The sequence below is a fragment of the Ursus maritimus genome, unplaced genomic scaffold (assembly GCF_017311325.1).
Source record: "Ursus maritimus isolate PB19 unplaced genomic scaffold, ASM1731132v1 scaffold_11, whole genome shotgun sequence".
Lineage (NCBI taxonomy): Eukaryota > Metazoa > Chordata > Mammalia > Carnivora > Ursidae > Ursus > Ursus maritimus.
In genome coordinates, this window is record NW_024423453.1 from 28,923,492 (window position 1) to 28,950,364 (window position 26,873).

The window sequence follows — 26,873 nt, forward strand, 5'->3', positions numbered from 1 at the left end:
TGATCAGAGCATTGGGACCTCAGTTAAAATGTTTTAATTCATTGCCTACTTCAGGTTACAGCTCATCCCTCTCCCCCAACAATTCCTTATTCCTGCTCTACTTTTTTTTCCCCATTCCCTTGATCACTGTGTAATAAAGTGTATTTTTTCCTTATTTATTGTGATTGTGGTTACTATTTTTCTTTCTTCCTACCCTTCTAATTAAAAGTAAGCTCCATGAGGGCAAGGATTTTCATCTAATCTGTTGACTGAGGTGTTCTATCTGCTTAGGGCACTGCTTAGCTTTGCTGAATGATGGAACAATGTGTATGGACTGCCTGCTACATTTAAGGCACTGGGTCAGGCTGGTAAAAGAAAAAGAGTTACTTACAGCCCTCAAGATATATACATATAAAATATATTTGATAAGCTTAGCCTTTATTTTAGCACTATAACAAGATATCACCATTGGTAGCAGACCCTTTATCTTCAAATTAATTTAAAAGGATCTGTAACAAAACCTGCATCACAAAAACAGCCAATATCTCTTGGTAATTAGATCAAAATTATGTTAACAGGTAGAATAGGGTTATCAAACAGAGGAAATTAATCTCTACAGTGTAGGATATTAGGTTTTTAAAAAAATTTCCTTGGAGGATTAAAAAAAGTCTCACCAAGTTGGATCATCTTCTTGTCACTCCTCTCCCCAAATAAGTGAAGAAATCTGTTACAGCTGGAAACACTTTCAACCCATAGTTTAATTTGGAGTATAAAGTCATTCATTTATCTACTCATTCATTTGACCAATTTCTCTTAATTCTTATCTACATGTTAGAAACTTTTCTAGGTTTCAGGGATATGTCAGTGAACAAAACAGACTAAACTCCTTTTCTGTAATTGATGAGACGCAAGAGTAGACTTGGGACTCAATGGTTTCTAAAAATGGGGCAAATTATTTTGGAAAGACAGAGAGACAGGACCATAGGAGACTTAAAGACCATTAAAAATACATGATAGACAGATAGATAGAAAGATAATAGATGATAGACAGATAACCCAAGAGAGATACTGAGGAAAGAAAGAAGAAGCAGAGTTAAGAAGGAGGTTTTGTTCACATGGCAAACCCCTAGAAGTTTATGTGTCATTCCTATGGGGCTCCCTTAAAGGTCTAGGCCAACAACATGAAATACAGTAGCTACTAGTGACAGGTGGCCAGTGAGCACTTGAAATATGGCTAATATGGCTTAGGTATAGGCAGTGAGGGCCAGGAATACTAATACATGGGTCATCAGATCAATAGCTCATCTCTATTCTGCATAATTCAAATTTATCCCTGGAAGACGAAGCAGATTGCAAAAGCCCACACTTTCATGAGAGAATGAAATACAACAGGGCCTGGAAAACATGGCCAATTCCCTTTTGTCCACTACTGATTACATCTTAAAGAGCATTAAAATCAAAAAAGTCCAAAACAGTACAAGCCAAATTGAAAGGATGCTATAATCATGCAGGCATGCATACCGTGACCTCTGGTTCAACACTCCTGAGAATGTGGACATGCTTATGTTTGTGTATAAGCAGCTGCCAACACACACCTGACATAGGCAAGCACCATAGAATTTCTGTCATCCAGCACCAGCAGGTAGCATTAGATACGTTTTATCCTGAGATAAAGAAGTAACAGCAGAGGAAAATCGGTGTTATAAAGACCACGTTTAAAAAATAATATGGTTATTATTATGGGTTATTATTATGGTTATTAATATGGGTCACCCCATAACTACCACTACCTTGTCACTTTATTTCAGAAGACACCCCAAAATACGATCCCGTGGAACAACAACAACAGAAAAAGAACCTATCAAATCGGTTTAACCTAAAGGAAAACATCTAAACAGGCAAGTTAGTCAAGCTCCTAACCAAAGCAGGCAACTCTCATTATCCTTAACAGGTGGTTACATGACAATTCACGGCCAGTCAGCACAGCTCTGGGTCTCACAAGCAAATCTACTTTTGAAAATTTTGTGTTGATAACATCTTCCTCATGTTGAGCTCCAATTTCTCAACCTGAAGCTTTCACACTTTGCTCCAAATTTTTCTCTCAGTCCTTTTGAAACTGCATCAAATAAATCTAACTTATCTCCTACAGGAAAGTGCTTCAAATATGTCACATGTTGTACACATTCTCCTTACCTTTTCCATATCTACAAGAATCATCATCCCCAAGTGAAATATTCTTCTTCCTGTCAACACTTTTTCATCTGATTTCACTTAGACATGCCTAATGTTCAGCAAACACGTTTGGGTTTATTCGTTTTTGCTTCTGATCCACTCTGAATCCAAAATTGTAGATTTGAATTTGTGTGTGTGTCTAAGTGCTAGGTTCATTTGTCCCTACTGATTTTACTACATTTAGGATAAGAGATTTTCCCCAATTTTTGTGTATTTCATCTTGAATGCTAGTTTTTTTTTTTTTTTAAGATTTTTATTTATTTATTTGACAGAGAGAGACAGCCAGCGAGAGAGGGAACACAAGCAGGGGGAGTGGGAGAGGAAGAAGCAGGCTCCTAACAGAGGAGCCTGATGTGGGGCTTGATCCCAGAACGCCGGATCACGCCCTGAGACGAAGGCAGATGTTTAACGACTGCGCCACCCAGGCGCCCCTTGAATGCTGCTTTTATCATCCAAGAGTTTAGCTACAGCTACAGTTCTTGCAACACCTGTAGATTGTATTCACCTGTCTTCCCTTTATTTCTAAGCTCTTGACAACATGCGAAATAAAATAAGTTGACAATGAAAAACCTAGGTAAGTCATACCACTAGAAATCTTTCATTCTGATTAACAAGAATACATTATTCTCTCCAGATAAGCTGTTAAAATTTGGAAGATAAAACACTGAACAGCTATTTTCTGAATGTTTACTATGTGTCAGGTATGCTTCTAAGACTATGGATGCTGCAATGAATAAAATAGAAATAACAAGATAACATTTACAATATGAAGGAGTTTCTTCATGGTACCATAGGATAGGGGAAAAAATTAAATGTCAGTTTGTAATTAGTGCTATCATCTAGAAATACACAAAACTATATTTCATTTAGGATCTTATTAGGCTGTGGGTAATAAGAGCCCAACTATAAGGAAGAGCCCAATTTAAACAATTAAAGTTTGGTTTTTGTTTTGTTTCATTTTGTTTTACATGTAAGTATAGTTTGGCTGTTAGGCTGCTCCATCATCTTAAGCATAACAGACACCAGGTCTTTGTGAGTCCCTTGCTGTTCCCATAATGGTCACAAGACTGCTAACGTAGCCCCGGCCATTATGTCTGTGTTCAATACCAGCAAGGAATAGCATGGGAAAAGGGAGGATTCCTGTCCACGAAAACAATTTCCCTCATGTTAAAATGTAATTTATGTCTTATTCACAAGAGCCATGTCATATGACCATGACTGGCCAGAAGTATCAAGGAAGAAGGGGATTGAAATGGGGGCTGGCTAAGCTTACTAACAGTACCCGCCAAATTATGGACGTGTGGGCTGTGACAGGCAGAGGTTAGAGAAGACCTCTTAGAGTTATCACACTGAGTCACAAAAAAATGAATGAGAGTTTTTCAGGTGCATGGTACTAAGAAAAGGATAAGATGAGCAAAGATTATCATAGAAGAAAAAGTAACAAAATTTACAAATGCAGAAAGGTATGAGAGACAATGTTTTATTAATATGGGACAATACAACAGGGTAGAAGGACATAAGCCTGTTTTCCTCCTTTCTCATTTTGCATATGACAGAGTCTTTTTAGATTTAATGTCAGTCATGGAGAGTGCAGTGGACTGCCCTTGATCCTAAACTCAGCACATTCTGCATTATGACTAATTCCTCTATCAGATCTTTTCCCAATTGCCATCCAGTGTTCATGACTTCACATTTCTGATATACCCTTTTATTTATTATATCAAGTTTTTATTGAGGCAGAATCCTTCTCAATCCTAATCACATTATTGTCCCGTCCTCTGCCTAAAGCTAACGTTTTAAGTCCTATGAACAAATAAATTAATCACTTTTTAAATTCATTTTCCTGAGATGATTTGAATCAGTCTTCCGGAATTTGCATTCTGTCACTTTAAAAAGATTCTTAATGAATTTAGACTATGGAACTAATCTTCAAGGAATCATACTTTGGGAAATATTGATTATGGTAGGAAGAATTCTAAGATGACCCCCATGATCGCTACCCCTTTGTGTTACATTCTGCAAAATCGCCTAAGTGTATCAAGACCATGGGACTTTCTTCTAGCGAATTTAATCTAGCAAAGGTAATGGGATATCCATCCCTTGGTTAGGTTTCATTATATAGTGAACATAATGGGATGTCACCCTCATCATTACACAATGTCATATGAGATTCCTTAGCAGACTAATAGGAGACATTGCTCTGATGGCCACGAAGCAAGCAGCCACAATGTGAACTACTCTGGAGAGAACCATATGGCAGAGAATTGCAGGCAACCTCTAGAAGCTAAGGACAGCCCGCAGCTGACAATCAGCAAAAAGCCCCGCCTCCATCCTACAGCTACACGGGAATGAATTCTGCCAACAACCTCAATAAAAATAGAAGTGAATTCTTTCCCAGCCAAGCTTCTACATGAGAATTCAACCCAACGATAGCTTGAGTGCAGCCTTATGAAAACAGATTAGGAAAGCCTAAGGTTTCTTCATATATACAAAATTAAGCCCAGAGGCTTTCAACCTCCAGGGAGATAATGTAAAAAGAAAATACACATTTAGTTACTTCATTCTTGTTGTATAAACATACTATTTCTTTTCTGCATAACTAACAATAGTGACAAATCAGCTTTTCCTCAACTGTAGCCACAAATCCCGAAGGCCAAGGTTACTACTGATGATTGCGTTTGTCGGAAGAGTTTGGATTTTGGATCATTAGTACTGAACCTTGGTAGCACCCGATTGACTAGATTCTACCTATCTTCATCCTGTTGACAAGAATTATGTTAACCTTCTACATTTTATCCTGTTTCTTGGCCTTGGCTGGGGGAGTGGTGAAGTCCGGTCCTGCTGGAACAACAAATTCAAAGTTGGGAAAGAATTTGTATGCTGACCCCAGGGTCGTGAAGCCTATCCAAGACCTAGGGAAGTAAATTCTGAGGAAAGGCAAGATTAGGGCATAACATCTGGCCAAGATAGTTCCTTCTCACTGGCCCTCAAATAGCTCTCGTTTGGGAATTGTCAAGGAGAAAGGTCCGGGGATAGGACACCCTGGGGCTTCCTCAAGGTTTATGGGAGAGCAAATGGCAGCACAACCAAACTGTGGAAATAAAAATCATCCATTTAAAGAAACTTTGATTCCTGCCTGGTTAAAATAAAAATATATTACAACAGCTGATGAGAGAAAAAAGGGAGAGAGAGAAAAGAAGAAATTACCACATCCCAAGAACCTTCCCGGAAATAGAGCTGCCTGGAACTAGGAAGTGGAATAAAGATTAGAAGCTGAACTTGGAAGTGCACAGAGTTTCATTGCCCAGTAACTCCACGCACAAATAGTGTGGCCTGGCTACCTGCTCTGTACGTTAACTAATGGAACTAATATGTCTATCTCCCTCGGCAGGTCTAAGAGTGGTTTGGCAGAGCAGAGTATGGCGTGAGGATAACCCAACATCCCCAGCTCTCTCTTGTGCTCTCTCATTTTTATTCTATTTAAATCTATATCTAATAATAACTAAGCCAAATTTCAACCAGGGAAATGGTGTCTCTCATAGGAGAAGAGATCTTTGGTAGCCTCCAAGGTCTAGTGAAGTGGGAAACTAGGTTTTTGCCCACCAGGTTTCCGAAGTATGTCAGAACAGACATCAAGCATTAACTCTGAAACATATTTAATACTGGATTAAATTTTCTCCCTGTCCTACTTCACATTTCCATTTATGCCAGCTGCATGATCCAATATGGCTCACGAGAGAGAGTTACACAGTGAACAGATCTGTGTTAGCCAGATCCATTCTTCCAATTGCAAGTAACCAAACATCATGCCAAATGAAGTTTAAGCAAAGAAAGGAACTTATTGTGTCACTTAATTGAAAAAAAACAAAACCAGATGAAGCACAGCTTCAACTTCAGGGCTTGTTTGCTCTCCATCTTTTAGTTCTTCCACCTTTGTATTGACTTAATTCATAGGCAGGTTCTTTCCATGCCATTGAAAAGATAATCAATATTGTCTCAGTGCACATCTTTCCACCTTACTAATCCTGAAAGACAGATTTTCCATTGTGTAATAATGGTTAGTACTCTGGACTACATGGTAAGGAGGAGAAAAGAAAAACAGACCCAAGGTCCAAGGCATCTCTGCAAGAGAGATAACCTGAAGGCTTATCACATGCTTATCCCTGAAGTAATAATCCCATGACTATGATTGGCCAGGACTCAGAATCGCCTCTGCTCTGGAGTTGGGGAGTAGATGAGCCCCTTCCGGTCACGTGGCCTGAGAATTAGAGAAGGATGTCTCAGAAAAGCAAAACAGGAGCATTTTATTAGTGAAGAGAGAAGGGATACCCAGCTGGACAAAAATAACAAATGTTTCGGGCACACAATCAGCCATTATAATTCCAAATATAAGAATGGAAACATTTTCCCAAATTTGAATATAATGAACAATATTCTATTATCATTCTACTACACAGAAAATAAAATGCTCAGTGAAAATTTGTCTCCTTATAATTTAAAGTAGTAAAATATTAAAGTGCAATATTCCTCCCTTCACAATTTTCTTTTTCGGCTTAGTTTAGCTCCACAGATTTCTTTCAGAAGTCAGGGTAAATCGAAGACTTTTATCTGGCATTATGAAGCTTGAAAAATACATCATCCACTGAAATAAATGTAACTCTTTAACCATTTCCAAAGTTCAAATAATCCGTGATAGTTTCTTGTTTGTCAAGAGACAAGCTGGTATATAATTGTTCCTAACTCTTAATAGTTCTTAAAAAACACAAACAATTCTTAGCTAGCTAGGCACATCACTGCACTGAATAAAATTGGAATTCTGTTACTAAGGAGAAAAGGAGAGTGGATATTGTGGGAAAGAAGCAATCTCTGCCACAGGCCACATATCGATTTTCCTACATGGTCCGGAGGAGAAAAGAAAAACCAACCCAAGGTCCAAGGCATCCCTCTAACTAACAAGAAAACTTACAGTTTTTACATTGGTAGGTTAAATAAAGACAAGACCATGAGGTCATAGCCCATGGGTTAATTATCACAAGGTTAGTGAGAAAATGCAATTACCAGTGACAAATATAGTCTATAAATGTAAGTGAACAAATACAATTTTGTAACATATAAGCTTTGTTTGTGACCATAACTTACAATTCAAAGGATACATTTTGAGGGAGAGCAATAGAACCTTTGTAGCTATCAGCTCAAAGTGAGAGGAGTTTCTGATCTTCTTGATAAAAGATACAGCAATGCAAAATCATAATGACAAATTACAGAATCCATAAGGATTATATCTGAACAAGGCCTTTGTTTTTCTTGGACAACTCTCTAACAACTTTGTGGTCATATTTTGGAGAATATTTACAAACCCACTTTTATTCCAAAATTGTATCATCAACCGTTGTAATATATTTTTATTTTAACCAGGCAGGAATCAAAGTTTCTTTAAATGGATGATTTTTATTTCCACAGTTTGGTTGTGCTGCCATTTGCTCTCCCATAAACCTTGAGGAAGCCCCAGGGTGTCCTATCCCCGGACCTTTCTCCTTGACAATTCCCAAACGAGAGCTATTTGAGGGCCAGTGAGAAGGAACTATCTTGGCCAGATGTTATGCCCTAATCTTGCCTTTCCTCAGAATTTACTTCCCTAGGTCTTGGATAGGCTTCACGACCCTGGGGTCAGCATACAAATTCTTTCCCAACTTTGAATTTGTTGTTCCAGCAGGACCGGACTTCACCACTCCCCCAGCCAAGGCCAAGAAACAGGATAAAATGTAAAAGGTTAACATAATTCTTGTCAACAGGATGAAGATAGGTAGAATCTAGTCAATCGGGTGCTACCAAGTTTCAGTAATAATGATCCAAAATCCAAACTCTTCCGCCAAACGCGATCTATCAGTAGTAATCTTGGCCTCCGAGATTTGCAGCTACAGTTGAGGAAAAGCTGATTTTGTGACAAAAATTTTTGATTCTAACTAAAGCTTTTCCATGGCCATATGGACCTTTAATCTCTAGGAGATGGCCTTGCAGTCTTGGTCTATAAGAGTGCTGCCCCCCTAGAAGGGAATCTCCATCCTTACTCTGTTTGAAGTTACCACCTAGCCTCTCTACAACCAACCCCCAGACCACTGTCTCTGGCAACACCACAGCCACGTATGGTAAAAAACATCCACATTAGCCAAGTCTATAAAATCTACTGGTACATCAACCATCTACTTGCAGAGAATATTGTCCCAGATGATGTCTCTCTTTTTAGAACCTCACCCATCGCACAGAGTCCTAATATCTTAGGGATGATTTATTTGCATCTGTATTAAACCAAACTGTTACCATTACCTAGTAGCATAGAACAAGGAAATGGAAGAGAGGGACATGCTTACACCGCTTTTGGTTAAATAAATCCAATAATTAAATACACTTCTATAACAATGTACCTTCATTTTGGAGTACTTATCATAGTCATATTTTACATTTGTTTGTTTTATTACTTAACTATATGCCTATGTCCCCCACTAGACTCTTTACTCTTTGAGAGCAAGAAATATGTCTGGCTTACTCACCATCGAATTAGCAGGACTTAGTACCATGCTTAGCATATAGTAGACGTTTAATACTTATTTCCTGCATAGAGAAATGAACAGTGCTTCAGTAACATCTGAGCCTGGCCTAGACAGATGAACAACTCATTCTTGTACATAGTGAAGTACATTAGGCCCAAAACAGTAACTTGCAAAAGAGGGCCTTCTCTACAAATATGAAGTCAGTTTGGTTCTTTACATCAATTTTCCAATAGAGAATACTAAATGGACAATGTCACAAAAGATCCCTGAAGAGAATGCACTACAAACTTGATATTAATATTTTATAGCATCTCTAATATAAGCCAGGGGCATGATTTATAATTACCTTAGTTAAATGAGTCTTCTAGAAGTCAAGGCGCTGTGATTGACAAACTCAGATATTTGATGATAGGACTCAATTGAAGCTAAAAACAAATGAACAAATGAAACTTCAATTACAACCTGGAATATCTAAAAGAGATCTAGAAGATATAATAATTATTTCTATAGAGACTTTTGACAGGAGCTGGATTCCAAAGTTACATTCTCTGCCATGGCACTGGATTATAGGCACAGTATTCTGTGGTATAAGAAATGGAGGACTAAATTATTAAATGGCAGTATTGATACACTTTTTTAAAAAATCCACAGCCTAACCACAATTCCATCTTGAATAAATTAATATCTCACTTCTATAATGCAGAGCTAAAAATTTTCCTTTAGGGAGAAATGAATCCTTCCTGAATACATACAATGATTTTGCTATAATATAAAAACAACCTATTGGTCAACTCCCCAAAGATCTACACCATAGATAATAGCCTCCATCAATGTCATTCCAAAAGTGGTGCATGGACTCATGGTGATCTGGAAACTGCTAACAGTCTACAGTGATAGAAGTACAGAAATTGGGTATAAGCACTCAGAGTCTTACATCCCTATTGTCATGCAAGCACACGGTCAGTGAATTCCACGGAAGTATTGGTATATGGTTGTGTGAAAGTTAAACAAGAACAACAATAAAGCAGTCCTTTATTACAGATGCTTCAGAAGCTTTGGACTCAGTGGTTTAGCTTGGAAAGTTAAAATAAAGGCTTACCCGATGCTTAAAACAACCATAGAGAATTTCCAGTAATAAAATTATATAAAATATTGTTTTGAATAAGAAGTTTATTGAAGTATCTTCTAGGATCAATTATTTGCATAACTTGCCCAAAAGTAGCCAGATGAACTGACTTATTTTAGACAACATTATCAAATACAATGATGTTAATTCCAGATCAATTCGTCTTAAGGTATTCTTTTTATAGAAGCTGGAGGACAGGAGGAATTCTCCATTCAAGCCAAGTAAAACAATAAATTAGCATAATATGACCAATAAAATTTATTTGGAGTTAGAAAAATAAAGTTAATTCTTTTACTACTACAATTCTTCTCACATATATGAACTACCTCCTAAGAAACATGAGTACGGTTTTGAGAAATAGAGGAGAGAATTTAGGAAGAGACGTCAAAGCCTGATTTTCTTGTAATGAATTTTGGAAACTGAGTGATTTCTGTTTTCCTCTTTTTTTAAACATTTTTAAAATTTAAATTCAATTAATTAACATATAATATATTATTGGTTTCAGAGGTAAGGCCTGTGATTCATCAGTCTTATATAATACCCAGTGCTCATTACATCACATGCCCTCCTTAACGCCCATCACCCAGTTACCCCATCCATCTACCCCACTTGATTCCAGCAACCCTCAGTTTGTTTCCTATGATTAAGAGTCTCTTATGGTTTGTCTCACTGTCTGGTTTCATCTTGTTTCATTTTTTCCTCTCTTCCCCTATGATCCTCTGTTTTGTTTCTTAAATTCCACATATAAGTGAGATCATATGATAATCATCTTTCTTGGATTGACTTATTTCACATAGCATAATACCCTCTAGTTCCATCTGTGTTGTTGCAAATAGCAAGATTTCATTTTTGTGATGGCTGAGTAGTATTTCATTGTCAATAGATCCCACATCTTCCTTATCCATTCATCTGTCAATGAACATCTGGGCTCTTTCCAATAGTTTGGCTATTGTGGACATTGCTGCACTAAGTACTGGGGTGCAGGTGCCCCTTCAGATCACTACATATTTATCTTTGGGGTAAATAGTTACCAGTGCAATTGCTGGGTCATAGGGTAGCTCTATTTTCAACGTTTTGAGGAACCTCCATACTGTTTTCCACAGTGGCTGCACCAGCTTGCATTCCCACCAACAGTGTGAGAGGGTTCCCCTTTCTCTGCATCCTTGCCAACATCTGCCATTTCCTGACTTGTTAATTTTCGCCATTCTGACTGGTGTGATGTGGTATCTCATTGCGGTTTTGATTTGTATTTCCCTGATGCTGAGTGATGTTGAGTATTTTGTGTGTGCGTGTCTGTTGGCTATTTGTATGCCTTTTTTGGAGAAAAGTCTGTTTGTGTTTTATGTCCACTTCTTGATTGGATTATTTGTTCTTTGGGTATTGAGCCTGACAAGTTCTTTATAGAATCTGGATCCTAGCACTTTATCTGGTAAGGCATTTGCAAATATCTTATCCCATTCTGTCAGTTGTCTTTTGGTTTTGTCAACTGTTTCCTTTGCTGTGCAAAAGCCTTTTATCTTGATGACGTCCCAATAGTTCATTTTGCCTTTGTTTCCCTTGCCTTTGGAAATGTGTCTAGCAAGAAATTGCTGTGGCCAAGGTTGAAGAGGTTGCTGCCTGTGTTCTTCTCAAGGATTTTGATGGATTCCTGTATCACATTTAGTTCTTTCATCCATTTTGAGTCTATTTTTGTGTGTGATGTAAGGAAATGGTTCAGTTTCCTTTTTCTGCATGTGCAATTTTCCCAACACCATTTGTTGAAGAAACTATCTTCTTTCCATTGGATATTCTTTCGTGCTTTGTTGAAGATTAGTTGACCGTAGAGTTGAGGGTCCATTTCTAGGTTTTCTATTCTGTTCCATTGATCTATGTGTCTATTTTTGTGCCAGTACCATACTGTCTTGATGATCAAAGCTTTGTAATAGAGCTTGAAGTCTGGAATTGTGATGCCACAAGCTTGGTTTTCTTTTTCAACATTACTTTGGCTATTCGGGGTCTTTTGTGGTTCCATACAAATTTTAGGATTATTTTTTCCAGCTCTCCGAAAGAAGTTGATGGTGTTTTGATAGGGATTGCATTGAATGTATAGATTGCTCTAGGTAGCATAGACATTTTAACAATATTTGTTCGTCCAATAACTTGGAATATATTTTCCATTTTGTGTGTGTGTGTGTGTGTGTGTGTGTCTTCCCCAATCTCTTTCATGAGTGTTCTATAGTTGATCTGAGTACAGATCTTTTGCCTCTTTGGTTAGGTTTATTTCTAAGTATCTTATGGTTTTGGGTGCAATTGTAAATGGGATCGACACCATAATTTCTCTCTCTTCTGTCTCATTGTTAGTCTATAGGAATGCAACTGATGGCTGCACATTGATTTTATATCCTACCACATTGCTGAATTCCTGTATGGGTTCTAGCAATTTTGGGGTGGAGTCTTTTGGGTTCTCCACGTAGAGTATCATGCCATCTGCAAAGAGTGAGAGTTCTTCTTTGCCATTTTGGGTGCCTTTTATTTCTTTTTGTTGTCTGATTACTGAGGCTAGGATTTCTAGTACTATGTTCAACAGTGGTGATAGTGGACATCCCTGCTGTGTTCCTGGCCTTAGGGGAAAAGCTCTCAGTTTTTCCCTGTTGAGAATATTTGCTGTGGGCTTTTCATATATGGCTTTTATGATTTTGAGGTATGTTCCTACTATCCCTACACTGTGAACAATTTTAATCAAGAAAGGATGCTGTACTTTGCCAGGAGCTTTTTCTGCATCTATTGAGAGGATCATATAGTTCTTGTCCTTTCTTATATTTATGTAGTGGATCACATTGATTGATTTGCAGAGTTGTCGACCAACCTTCAACCCAGGAATAAATCCCACTTGGTCATGGTGAATAATCCTTTTAATGTATCGTTGGATCCTATTGACTAGTATCTTGGTGAGAATTTTTGCATTCATGTTCATTAGGGATATTGGTCTGTAATTCTCCTTTTTGATGGGGTCTCTGTCTGGTTTTGGGATCAAGGTAATGCTGGCCTCGTAGAATGAGTTTGGAAATTTTCCTTCCATTTCTAGAAAAATAGGTATTAATTCTTCTTTAAATGTCTGGTGGAATTCTCCTGGGAAGCCATCTGGCCCTGGGCTCTTGTTTGTTGGGAGATTTTTGATTACTACTTCAATATCCTTGCTGGTTATGAATCTGTTCAGGTTTTCTATTTCTTCCCGGTTCAGTTTTGATAGTTTATATGTCTCTAGGAATGCATCCCTTTCTTCCAGATTGTCTAATTTGTTGGCATATAGTTGCTCATAATATGTTCTTATAATTGTTTGTATTTCTTTGTTGTTGGTTGTGATCTCTCCTCTTTCATTCATGATTGTATTTATTTGTGTCCTTTCTCTTTTCTTTTTGATAAGTCTGGCCTGGGGGTTATCAATCCTATTAATTCTTTCAAAGAACCAGCTCCTAGTTTCATTGATCTGCTCTACTGTTCTTTTGGTTTCTATTTCATTGATTTCTGCTCTAATCTTTATTATTTCTCTTCTCTCTCTGGGTTTAGGCTTTATTTGCTGTTCTTTTTCCAGCTCCTCTAAGTGTAAGTTTCGTTGGTGTATTTGAGACCATTCTTGTTTCTTGATAAATGCATGTATTGCTATATACTTCCCTGTTAGGACTGCCTTTGTTGCACCCCCAAGGTTTTGAACAGTTGTGTTTTCATTTTCACTTGTTTCCATGAATTTTTTAAATTCTTCTTTAATTTCCTGGTTCACCCATTCATTTTTCAGTAGGATGATCTTTAGCCTCTGTGTATTTGAGTTCTTTCCAAATTTCTTCTTGTGATTGAGTTCCAGTTTCAAAGCATTAGTGGTCTGAAAATATGCAGGGTATGATCCTAATCTTTTGGTACTGGTTGAGACTTGATTTGTGATCCAGTATGTAATCTATTCTGGAGAATGTTCCATGGGCACTAGAGAAGAATGTGTATTCTGTTGCTTTATGATGAGTGTTCTGAATATATCTGTGAAGTCGTTCTGGTTCAGTGTGTCATTCAAAGCCCTTATTTCCCTGTTGATCTTCTGCTTAGATGATCCATCCATTGCAGTGAGGGGGGTGTTCAAGGCCCCTACTATTATTGTATTATTATTGATGCACTTCTTTGATTTTATTATCAATTGGCTTATATATTTGGTTGCTCCCATGTTGGGGGCATAAATATTTACAATTCTTAGATCTTCTTGTTGGATAGATCCTTTAATTATGATATAGTGTCCTTCCTCATCTCTTATTACAGTCTTTGGTTTAAAATATAATTTGTCTGATACAAGGTTTGCCAACCCAGCTTTCTTTTGATGTCCACTAGCATGATAAATGGTTTTTCACCCCCTCACTTGAAATCTGGAGGTGTCTTTGGGTCTAAAATGAGTCTCTTGCAGACAGCATATTGATGGGTCTTGGTATTTTGTTTTTTTGTTTTTTTATTTTTAATCCAATCTGATACCCTGTGTCTTCCAATTGGGGCATTTAACGCATTTACATTCAGAGAAACTACTGAAACATACGAATTTAGTGCCAATGTATTACCTGTAACGTGACTGTTACCATATATTGTCTCTGTTCCTTTTTGGTCTATGTTACTTTTGGGCTCTCTTTGCTTAGAGGATCCCTTTTATTTTTTTTATTTTTTTATTTTTATTTTTTTAAAGATTTTATTTATTTATTTGACAGAGAGAGAGACAATACAGGCAGGGGGGGTGGGAGAGGAAGAAGCAGGCTCCCAGTGAAGGAGCCTGACGTGGGGCTCGATCCCAGGACTCCGGGATCACGCCCTGAGCCCAAGGCAGACGCTTAACGACTGAGCCACCCAGGGGCCCCTAGAGGATCCCTTTTAATCTTTCTTGTAGGGCTGATTTGGTGATCACAAATTCTTTAATTTTCTGTTCGTCCTGGAAGTTTTTTTTCTCACTCCTTCTATTTTGAATGACATCCTAACTGGATAAAGTATTCTTGGCTGCATATATTTCTCATTTAGCACGCTGAACATATTATCATGCCAGTCCTTTCTGGCCTGCCATGTCTCTGTGGATAGGTGTGCTGCCAATCTAATATTTCTACCCTTGTAGATTACCAACATTTTGTTCTCGGCTGCTTTCAGGATTTTCTCTTTGTCTCTGAGCTTTATAAGTTTCACTATTATATGTTGGGGTGTTGACCTATTTTTACTGATATTGGGGGGGTTCTCTGTGCCTCCTAGATTTTGATGCCTGTTTCCTTCCCCAAATTAGGGAAGTTCCCCACTGTAATTTGCTCCAATATATCTTCTTCCCCCCTCTCTCTTTCCTCTTCTTCTGAGGTCCCAATTATTCTGATATTGTGTCACGTTATGGTATCACTTCATCTCAAATTCTCCCTTCGTAATCCAGTAGTTATCTCTCTTTTTCTCAGTGGAAGCTGAATGCTTTCTTTATTTTGATAAAATCTATGCCTTTCAATAATGACTTGTAGAATGAAAAGGAAAAGGATGACAGTGGTTGGGAATGTAAGGTAGTACTGAACTTGCTTTCAAGGTTGACCAAGTCCAAAACACAAATAATAACAGAAAAAAGCAATTCTGAAAATGGAGCCAGTTACATCAAATTTACATATAAGAGGATATTTGTCAGATTCTTCTAGAAGTATGCGAAAAGTGAGGTGAGAAGTTCAGTAAGTCTTGAAATATAACTTAAAATGAGATAGAATCAAACATCTCAAAACTATTATTTAGTTTATCCTGAGTACATTTCTACAGGCCTAACTCTTCCAGCCATTCTGGCTGGTCGTTGGTAGAAGAAACAGTGACTAGTAGCTCATACTGAGTTCTTAGAAGACAACCAACACAAAGTCCCCAACCATGGAGTCTAGGTGTAACCCAAAGAGTCATATCATGTTCTTGTCCTAAGCTCTCCAGAAAGTGATAGAGTAATGAGGGTCAATAGGTTCAGTAATCCAAAAATACCTTACTCTTCATGTAACATAATGATCAAAGATCCTCATTCTTATAATTTGTAGAAGACAGTCACAAAGTTTAGATGCAATACTTAAAAAATCAATGAAGAGTCAGAAAAGTTTATATGAACATAAAATGTGAAAGGGACTCATGGAGGGTTTAAACCATACTGTTCTCAGGATTATATTTGTTAAGTCCTTCAGTAAACAGGTAACTGAAGGTCCAAGTCCTTGAGTTATCTAATTAATTACATTTTAAAAGTTTAATTTATTTGAGAGAGAGAGAGAGAGAGAGAGAGCAAGAGCATGAGTGGGGGGAGGGGCAGAAAGAAAATCTCAAGCAGACTCTCCACTGAGCATGGAGCCTGACCTGGGGCTCCATCCAAGGACCCTGAGATCCTGACCTGAGCCAAAGTTGGGTATTTAACCGACTGAGCCACCCAGGTACCCCCAATTAATTATAATTTTTTATTCAACTACGCTATATGAAGAAGTTGAAGAGTTCTAACCAAAGATGGATCTAAAATGTACAAAATTTTGACTGTTTCCTGTCTTATCATGATAGAAAGTAATCAAATTAAATGTAGCTCAACACTAGTTTGAGAAGATAAAGCCAGAATATGCCCCCTGAGCTTACAGTATTTTAAGTATTTGGTAGAAAATTTATGTATTTGGTAGCTTAATATATTTTAAGTATTTGGTAGCCAAAAGATCAAATAGGATAATAACTTGAGCCCTTTTCATCTCACTAACCTTGTTGACTTTCTTTGCTGCTGTTGTTTTTTCCTCTTTTTCACACAGCACTAACAAACCAGGAACTTAAAATTCAAGATCCATGTCTTTCCAATCATTGAAGAAATAAGATTTTATCAATCATCTGTTGATAAGAGAAGAAGGGTCTTCTGCAAAAGATTCACGGCATGTTTTCCTGTGAAACATCCTAGAAAATAGAATAGAATAAAAGTGTTCCTTATTCTTTCTCATTCTCTACAAAATTGTCATCTCACTAATCTACATGAGGATATAGCCAGGCTCAAGAACACCTACAATCATGTTAAATAAACCAGGATATTTAATCAAAGCCTGGAACAAAGCAAATAATGAGTTCATTATAATATAATCAGTAACACTGTCTCAGGGGTTAAAATACATGTGAATTTTTCCTAACTGTAAGTGATTTATCTTCCAAATTTGCCCCATAGGCTGCCATTTAATGACACAAAATTTTATGTGTAAATGCATTGAGAACTAAGTGCTCCATTAAATTGACACAGCTCTTTGTCAAGAAATGTACCATCTTAAGACAATTTTCCCTAGAGCTGCTTTTTTTCTTTTATAGCTTTTCTTGTACCCACAAAAGTCTTGACAAGTTAATTATCTCAGTTATATACAAATATAATAATATATTATAATGTATAATATATAATTAAATTAAGAGGTTATGACAATTTAATTAAAAATCTAAACAGGCACTCTCTGCCTTGGTGGGAGGGATAGAAGCTTAAAATAAATCATATAGAAAACCAAATTAGGGAGGAGAAAACTTTTTCCAGGAGCTTTGGATCGGAGAGTTTAAGAGCTTTATCTTTGCCATTTTGCCCCCTTTATAGTTGAAGAGGAAAAGGCTTAAAACTTAGCATTTGAGGAAAGCTATTTGATAAAATTTCAGTTTGTCTCTACACCTGTAGTATTAAAATCCACCCCAAATCAAAGAATCTACACACGAAGGCTCTACATTGGCTGTCCTGCCAAGCTGCAATTCTGGAGACAAATCTTGGAATTTGGAAGGCAATCTCCATAGAATCTGCCAAATATGAAAATATAAACCATTATCTTTGTGCAGCTTGAAGTTAGATCTGCTGGCAGCAAATGGGTGATGTAACTCACTGCAGCTAAAGACAAGGAATCTAGTAGGGGTTTCGAGGAAAGGGAGATTGCTTTCCTTCTGGAACAGGTCACATGCACAGGTCCTGGGCAAGCTGGGAAGGAAGGCAAACAAGTGTTATTTCAAACTATTTCTGAGAAGAATGGAACAGGGTATTGACTGGGGATGGCCTCTGGGTCCAATTACCTACTATTTTATATCATTTTAATTAATTGGTGTTAATCAGTTTGGTTTAAAAAAAAACCATAAGCTTCTAAGAGAGTTGTAATTTACGTTCTTCTCATTTTTCTAAATGTCAGACTCTGCTTAGCATGGTTCTGGTTTGGGAGCACACCCTGTTGAACTGTGCTTAGGATGAACAGTACACATCCTAACCTCGGAGAGACGCAGTTCTTGTAATTATAAGCATCGATTAAGCCAAAGACTATTAAATCTAGTAGATCACTTTACATAATAGGGCTTCTAAGTCAAACTTCTATTTTGGGAACTGTCATTAATATTCTTCTACAGTCCCTCTTCTCCTAAGACATTCTTCAGTTTATATTGGAGCCCAGTCAGTTTATGTAGCTTATATTGGAACCTGGTCAAATTCTTCCCCACTCTTCCTGCATTTCTTTGTATAATGACCCCCATTCCCCAAACTCAATCTCTGTTGTTAATTTCCCGAGGATTGTATAGAATGCTGCCTAAATGAGAAACATCAGTTCTAAGGATGTAGGCAATGCTTTAATTGATCAGATAAACATGGTCCATTTAGTTTTGCTTTAACTCAGACTTCAAAGTACCAAGCTGTATGTTTGCTTCATTTTGGCAGAAGCAAAAAGCCTGAAACTCTTCAGGAGGTAAGGAAGCAGTGGAAATTAGGCATCTGCCCAAAATCTAGGACGAAGAATAAACACTTAAAACCTATTTTAATTTCTACTTTGAACTGAAAAGAAAAGGACTCAGGAGAACATTTGAAGACAGGAAAAGGACAATTTTCAAGACCATGAACTTGAACCCATTCGACAGCAGAGGATGTGGTTTCAGGGCCACAGAATATTGGTCTTTCTTCATTAAAGTCTCATCAGCCCTATCAAGATGAAACACAGGTTCTAAAATTCCCTTCAGTCTTCCCCCTGCCGGGTGTTAGCCCTAGGTACGGACCTGCCTGGGGAGGATTTATACATGCACTTTTGAACTTCTAATAGAGTCTCTCTTTTGAGTAACCATTTAAAAGAAGATTAAATTTAATTAGACTGTATCTTTTTCCTGTGACATGCCGCCTTCAAAGTGCACTTTATTACAGTCTTCTACCCCAGCAGCGTCCTAATGCTGGCTGGTACAGGACAACTTCAGATGCAGGAAGAAGGAAAAACAGAGGTAGAGACTCAATCCCTTGGGAGCATTTTGGGCACGGTCGACATCTGACATCCACGCCTGCCCAGCAACACACCTGAGCAAATGTTGCTCAAGGATCCATTGGGAGACATGTGACAACTTTCAGAGTAACCTGAGCCCTCCCCCCACCTGCCTAGCTAGGACCTCACAGTCACCGTGGGTTCTATCAACTTAAACCCTATTTCCTTCTCTTTTTTTTGATGTTTTCTCATTCTCTGAATTTACTGATAATAACCACCCATTGATCGTAGTTGGTACCAACTCATTTATGAAGAAATACTTGTCTTATCCTGAAACCTAGGTGTGATTTAATTAATGAACATTTCAGTCTAATTTGCTCTTAAGACTATATTAACACATGCGCTATGATTTCTTCAAAGACAATCAGTGTCAATGACACTAAAGGGATTTAATGAGAAGCCAGGACATCAAGCCCCTGTTCAACAATGAGATCGTGTGGGAAATCTCTAGATGTGAGATTCAAGTCATTTTAATTTTTAGTGGTAGACTTTGAGAGAAGGGAAAGAAATGCAACCAAGAGAAGCAGACAGTAAAAAAAAGAAAAAGAAAAAAAAAGAAAGTAAAGAAAAAGAAAGAAAGCATTTTCAACCTGTACTGAAGCCTCATTCCTTTTCAAATGGGAAAGGAAAGCCACCACCTCCCGCGCCTTTGGTTGTACCAACGTTGCTGGGACACGAGTGTGGATTTATCCCTTCATCATTGTGTCGTTGCTTTCGCCAGGATGCTGCGGCATTTTTTTTTTTGACAAGATAAAGAAGAAAGAAAAAAAAAACCGGTTTTGAGGCACGTGGGTGTGTTTCTCAGCAATGCCGGGGAGTCCCCGTGGTCCTGGCTGCAGGCTCGCTGCTCCCTTCCCCGGCCTCCGACGCTTCCCCACCGCTTGGACAGGGGGAGGCAGAAGGGCTGTTTGCGATTTTTCAGTTTTTGCTCTTTTCCCCGGCATGACAGCGCACAGCGGTCGAGTCTATTCTTTCATTTTTCACTGGTGTGAAGGTGTGCAGTCACTTAGCGAAAGAAACCCCTGGCGGCAAGGGAGCAAAGAGGGAAAAAAGAAACAGGCCAGCCTGGCCTTTCTTTGGGGCCTGAAACTGCCTAAGGTTAATTGCTCGCATAAGAAGAATAACTGGTGGTGCCTAATTGAATTTTTATGGAAATAAACAGGTGGCAGATTTACTGTAGCTGTGGGGATAGCAGGGGGTGAAATGCTGTAGCCACATTAACCTGTTTAATTTAATAGCTTGGGTACTCGTAGAAAAAAAGGCAAAGTTGCTCGTTGAGTCAGTTGGATGCCAAATGTAAATAACTACAATTACCTTGGCAAGCCCATGTGGTTGAGCAAAAAGGGCATTGTGCCAGCTTTGACTTGGTTTTCATGTTTATTAATTAAGCTCCTAGAAGTTTCAAAATAAAAGTGCTGACCCACAAAGTACCCTGGAAAAAGGGACAGAGGAGAGAATTTGACAAAGGGCAAACGACTGATGGACACACAGACAAAGGCTCTGCTTACACTAAAGGCATAGCACGTCTTCCGACCCACAGGCTTTACAGAGTCTACACCGGGCACCAGGATGAACTAAATGCTAATTTTGCACTATGCTTCCCCCCAGTGGCCAAGTTTGAGAAGTGCATTTTTATATTATGGAAAGAAAAACTGGGACCATCTGGTGAAACTTGCAGAGAGCTCTGGTAGCTTATTAATATGCCCATTTACCTTTAAGCCAAACAATAAAAATGAGAGTTTCTGTTTAAAGTTTTGCCAGGTTGGGGCGCCTGGGTGGCTCAGTTGGTTAAGTGCCTGACTCTCAATCTCAGCTCAGGTCTTGATCTCAGGGTCGTGAGTTCAAGTCCCATATTGGGCTCCATGCCCAGCTTATTAAAAATAAACAAAGTTTTTCCAATTTGTCTTCCAGTATATACACACTTTTTTTTAATATCGGAAATTGAAACATACTTTAAAGAAAAAAAATGTTTATAAGAGACAGAAGCACTTACTATCAGGAGACACCACACCATCACTGTGAACATAAAGGTGAGTGAAACATGGGCACCGTCTGCCAAACTTCCCAGGCTGGAAGGATGGACAGATTCCCAGATAGGTACTTTCAACATAAAGCAGAATTGGCTAAGTACTGAAAAAATAGAGTACTAGGAAGTCATTTTACAAATGAGAAATCGTTTACACCTTATTTGAATCGCCAGACCAAACACCTAAAAGCCAACATTATCAGAACCAAAGGAGTCTAGCCAAACATCGCCATCCAACTTGGAACATTTTCTGTTTGTACTCGCTATTTTAGAGTAAGCTAGTAAAAGGCGAGAGGGACTGAAAGGGTGCTCTCCTTCTCTATCAGTTTTGGTTTGTTTGTTTTTAAGCCCATAAACCTCTGGTGAATTCTTGCTAAGTGCAGCGAGCTGAACAGACTGCACTCCAGGGCGTCAGCGTACCTTAGCTGCTGAGTCCTGCAGTGCATGGTCTCAGACTCCTCTTCTCTCCTTGCAATTTCTCCACAGCTCTGGCCTCTCTTCCTATCCATGGACCAGTGACCCCCGTGTTTATTATGTATTTCATCAACAAATCCGTTCTCATTCCTCACCCTCATGACTGTTTTCACTCAACATCTTCACATAAATGTGTCAGGGCCCTCAATCTCTACAGGTCCAAGAATGAACTTAAGATCATTGTCCCAAATTTATCCCCCCTCTCTTTCTCCATGCAAATGAGCCAAGAATCAGACTCATTCCAGCCAGTTCAGATTGTGAATATGTCTATATATATACACACATATATATACATACTACTGTTCTGTGTGTGTATACACACACACACACACACACACATATATACATACTACTATACAAGCCAGAAATTTTAGGTGGAGAGATGATAGATAGATGGATCGATAATCTCCTGTATATAAGCCAGAACTATGAGAGTATTGCTTTACATTTTCCGCTTTCATGTACTCAATATTCAATTCATTATCAATAGTCCATCGCCAATCCTATTAATATCATCTCCTAGATATCTCATAAATTTACCTATTTCTCTGTCCATACAACAAACTCCCACTTGGATTGTTGCAATAGATCAATACTACATCTTGTCACTCTCTGATTAAACCCATAGTGCAGTCAGAGAAGTCGTTTAAATATCTGAACATGACATTTCCCTACTTAAAACCATGCACTTGATTTCACATTGTTCTTAAGATAGGAGCAAATCCTGCCAGTTTAGCCCGTTTACTGCTTGAGCTTCCTTTCTGCCCACTTTGCCCCCAGAGCCACCATTCCAAGTGCACGGTCTTTCATTTGGATCCTTAGCTGCTCTCTTCTCTCCTGCTGTGGGTGCCGTTGGCCCTTCCCCTTTGCTTAGCTAACACCCACCTTCGCCACCAGTGCCACTTGCTGGAGGAAGACTTCCCTTATCTTTTCTGCTTTCCCTTCCAAACCTTTCCTGCACACACTTACACATAAACACCAGGACAACGCAGATTTCCTTGCAACACAAGCTCATGGAATTCTCTCGAACAATGCCCGTTTTCTCCACCAAAACATCTGTGACACAAAAGCAAAGACTATGTCAAGATTTGCTCATAATTGCACCCATGACATCTAGCAAAGTCTGAATCTTGGTGGGTACTGAATAAATATTTATGAAAGGGACAACTGGGTATAATTTATAATCACTCAATGGACCTCTGAGTCTTCTACGTAGGCCTAAATGGAGACCTGAAAAGAATCATCAACCCTACATCGTTCATGCTTTTGGTGATGTTTTTTAACTTTTGTGATTCTCCTACGGATTCAATACTACTCTGGATTTTAGCACTTTAGTAGGTAAGGTCAACTCCAGAAGCCTGGCAATTCTAATAGTCCTGTTCTTGGTACAGGGACCCAGTGCGGGATTCTGTCAATTGCTTATGAGACTTATTCCACTTATATACTGAGAAAAATAACCACAAGACTGGACCACCTCGGGGGAAACTCAGATCAAAACTCAATTTATAATCTGAAGTACAATTTGTCATTCTGATCAGTAGACCACAATGGTACTCTCCATCTCCAGGAATTAGGTAGCTCAGAATCAGTGTCTAACCATATCCAAAGCTCCAGTTATTTCTCTTTCCCAGAGTGGGTTTACTATATGTATTTTTACTATATGGAATTTTATACCTTCTTTGTATTCTATTCACACACAGATAATACCTGGCATGAAATGTCTGTGTAGCCAGATTCTAGGATGTGTTTGTATCAGTGTGACCTGAAATGCAGTCTATTTTTGTCACAAAGTCGAAACAATAACATGTGGTACCTGATAATGTCTATGTGAACACTGACCCCTAAAAGCACATTATCCTTACAGTGTAATGCTGCTATTCTTGACGGTTGCTAGATCATTGGTATGAGAGAGCAAGAGTCTTTTGGAATTCTTTCTGCAAAAGGACAGAATTTCCCAGCCATTCTGAATGAACCAGGAGCATAGAACAGACTAACCAGATTAACAGCAATTTATCCGCAATACATAGCACATGGCCACCAAATAGCCTTCGGTGAAGGCGAGGAAGGAGATTAATTGCACATACAAGTGATATTGCTGAGTCCATCATTAAGAAATCCTGGATTATGGAACTGACTCAAATCTGAGAATCGGGCTAGATTGAGCAACTCCCTGCAGGGGTGGCCCATATCAGACCTGTGCTTCCCGGTCGTGGAGTGTTTTCATAACACAAATCAAGAAGGACTAATGTGCTATCACATATTTCAGTCAAGGGACCCCATGATCAGCCAACCAGTACGAAAGATTCCTGTAATTCAGAACATTCTGACTGATGAGCTTGACCTACTATGGTAACCACAACAATTTTGTCTTTTACTTTTTGAATGCTGCCACTTGGCCTCTACTGCCCTACACTAGTTTCCTCCTCATTGCAATCAGGGAAACCATTTCAATGGACACATTCTGCCCCTAACATCCTCAGCCTAGAAAAACAGTAATACGAACTCCCCAAAACTGTTGCCAGTCCCCTCGCCAACACATTTCTTAAGACCTTAGTAATGATCCACACTTCTTGGGGGACAAACAAGGGTAAGGATTCTTTGTAAATTATAATTTCACCCCAGAGTACTTGCTCCCCTTCTCTGTGTTATTTAAGGGATTTCTAGAATCTCAAGTTCACTATCCTAAACCTCCACTGATGTGAGATTATAGTCAAGCAAATGAGGCAGGAAACAGACCCACGCCTGCTAACTCAGAATGATACAGTCATCACTTTGAAAAATTATGCTTTGCCTGTCCAAGATCAGTCACTGTTACTAGTCCTTATCATTCTTATATACAGTACCAAGTTTTGTCATCCTAAAATAAAAGGAAAAAACTTCATCCAGGTTTCACAATGCAATTGACAACTCTGGGACACGTTGGCATCTGCCCAGTAGTTAGAAGTTTGGAGATGATGGGAGGTTTGTAGGTTCTGAAGAAGACCAGAAAATGCCACCCCAAAATATGCCACTTTGGCATACTGATTATTTTGAATTAAAGTTACTTGAGACACAGCCAGTATAAGAAGGACACTCTGACCCTCATTTGTCACCCTGAATCTTTCACATGAAAGTACCCTCTTGATGTCAGGAGAATAGAAGACATGCTTATAGCCAGGGATAGGAAATTCAGGGCTATGAGGCTATAAAAACAAGCCTTGTTACTTCTTTGCCAATTAGCTACCCCAAGCCCAAAGAACTTTGTCTTGTCAATTTTTCACAAGTTTACTGTTTTCTTATCTAAAAGGTATAAGAGCTTTGGCCACATCTTTGAGTCTCATATTTTTATGGGTTTCCATACATATGAAATTAAATTTGTTTTTCTTCTGTCACTGTGTCTTATGTCAATTTAATTATCAGACCAATCAAAGAACTTAGAAGTGAAGAAGGAAAAAGTTCCCCTTCACTGCAGTTCCAAAGGGTGAATTGGCTCTCTCTTGCTAAGATAGCCCCTAACTGAGGGGCTCCAGGCAAGAAGAGACAGCCCCATCAAACAAGAAGGAAATACTTCAGAAATCCCAAGAACAGTGATGTGCTCCAGCAAGAAGGGGAGGGGGAATCCTGATCTGCAGCATTTAAAATACTTCTGTGGCTGACTTTGAGGGGTCAACATGATATCACTGAACACAGTGAAGAGATAAAGGCAGTCACCCTCATGAGCCATAAACAGCTGGGTCCAGTGCACCACCACAGAGGGCGGGGTGGACCTGGGGGTAAGGGAGGTTAGGAGTTCAAGGACTTGCAAGTCTTTGGAATCAGCTCACATGGTCTAATTCTGATGCTTAGGATTCTACGTTTTTCTGATCGGTGCTCTCACTTTCACATAAGAAGGCAGCAAGACTGTAAAGTTAATTTTTATTATAATTCAGCAACCATATCAAACCCTGAGTTTCATTTTCAAGTACATGGAAGTTGAAAGAAGCTGAGAGAATGCAGAGACTGTTTCATTGTCAGAGTTTCTGAGATTCAGTCTTTGCCATAATCAAGAATCTAAGGAGAGAAACTTATCATTTACCTTTGTCATCTATTCAATGCTCTCAAAACATTCCTGTATCCCGATAGCCTTTTATTTTATCTGTTTAATGACAGTGGCAACTTGGTTCTCCCAAAGCCTTACCTTGAATAGGCATTTGATTCCAAGGGAGTCTTTCATTCCAGAGACCAGAGGCTACGTTTAATTAGCTCTTTCACCACTGCATGTAATGAGCTGCCAACGTCCCCAAAGATGAATGGGATTTCACTGCTTTCGGCCCCAGTCTGAAAACCAGCCACCTCGTCACTCCTAACCCCACTTTCCCTAAGGCTCCATTACATTAAACCCATTCCCAAGTACCTTTCTGTGTATCAGCAAGGTCTTTACCCCAAAAGAACATACACCAAATATGGCAAAATTAAGGGAGGAAGAGGAGTCTATGGCAAAGGTTTTAGTTAGCATCCAGAGTGATGTGAAACTTGAAAAATCAGGCTCAGAAAACAGGAAGGAACCAAGAGAGATAATCAACAGGAAACACTGAAGGAGAAAGTCTGGTTTCGAACACCACAGGCTCTGCAGCTAACACCATCACCTCTGTCCCAGGCTCTGCTCTGCCCCTCTGGGGATAGATCCCCTCCATCCTCAAAGCGGGACCCTCTGACTGCCAAACCAAGACCAGGTGCCTCTGTCCTCGCTTCCGGGGTGCGCAAAGAGCGTCTGATCTCCTTATTCTTGAACACGAAACTCTGCTTTCTGCCAGGAAGTAGAAACCCAAGGATTTACACCCAGCAGAAAGAGCACTCAGCCGCGGAAGAGTAAAAAACTATGACGACTGTACTGAATAGATAGGAAACGCGCACTTTTATAGAACAGTTTCAGAGAATGGGCGAGCAGAAAATGGGAGTAGAGTAAATGAAGAAAATTGATGACAGGAACTGTAGACTAATCTTCCAAGAAGTTTTGTAGGAATAGAAATGATAGTAACTTGAAGGGCAACAGTCTTGAAAATAATGTTTTTTTCTTTTCCTTTATAAGGGATAAAGACAAGTCAATTGGATAATGCATTTAAGTGAAAAAGGCTGAATATTTCAGTAATTAAGGGATTAATTGAAATGAATGGGATTGGGTAAAATTAAGAATACATGTGTTTGGATTAACTTCATGAGGAGGAGGGTAATTTTCTACCTAAAATCGGAGAAGAGGAAAGAACTAAGACCGGGAT

The 26,873-nt window shown here is 38.8% G+C and overlaps 1 long non-coding RNA gene across 1 annotated transcript in view; it reads right to left on the reverse strand.

The window, feature by feature from the left end:
- LOC103657959 overlaps positions 1–16,823 on the reverse strand; it is a 29,167-nt gene extending 12,344 nt beyond the window's left edge. The window contains exons 1-3 of the long non-coding RNA XR_566997.2: positions 16,608–16,823; positions 9,106–9,184; positions 1,575–1,643 (exon numbers count right to left, since the gene is read on the reverse strand). This is a non-coding gene — a long non-coding RNA (uncharacterized LOC103657959). The remainder of the gene's footprint in view (positions 1–1,574; positions 1,644–9,105; positions 9,185–16,607) is intronic.
- Positions 16,824–26,873: the final 10,050 nt, after the last annotated feature.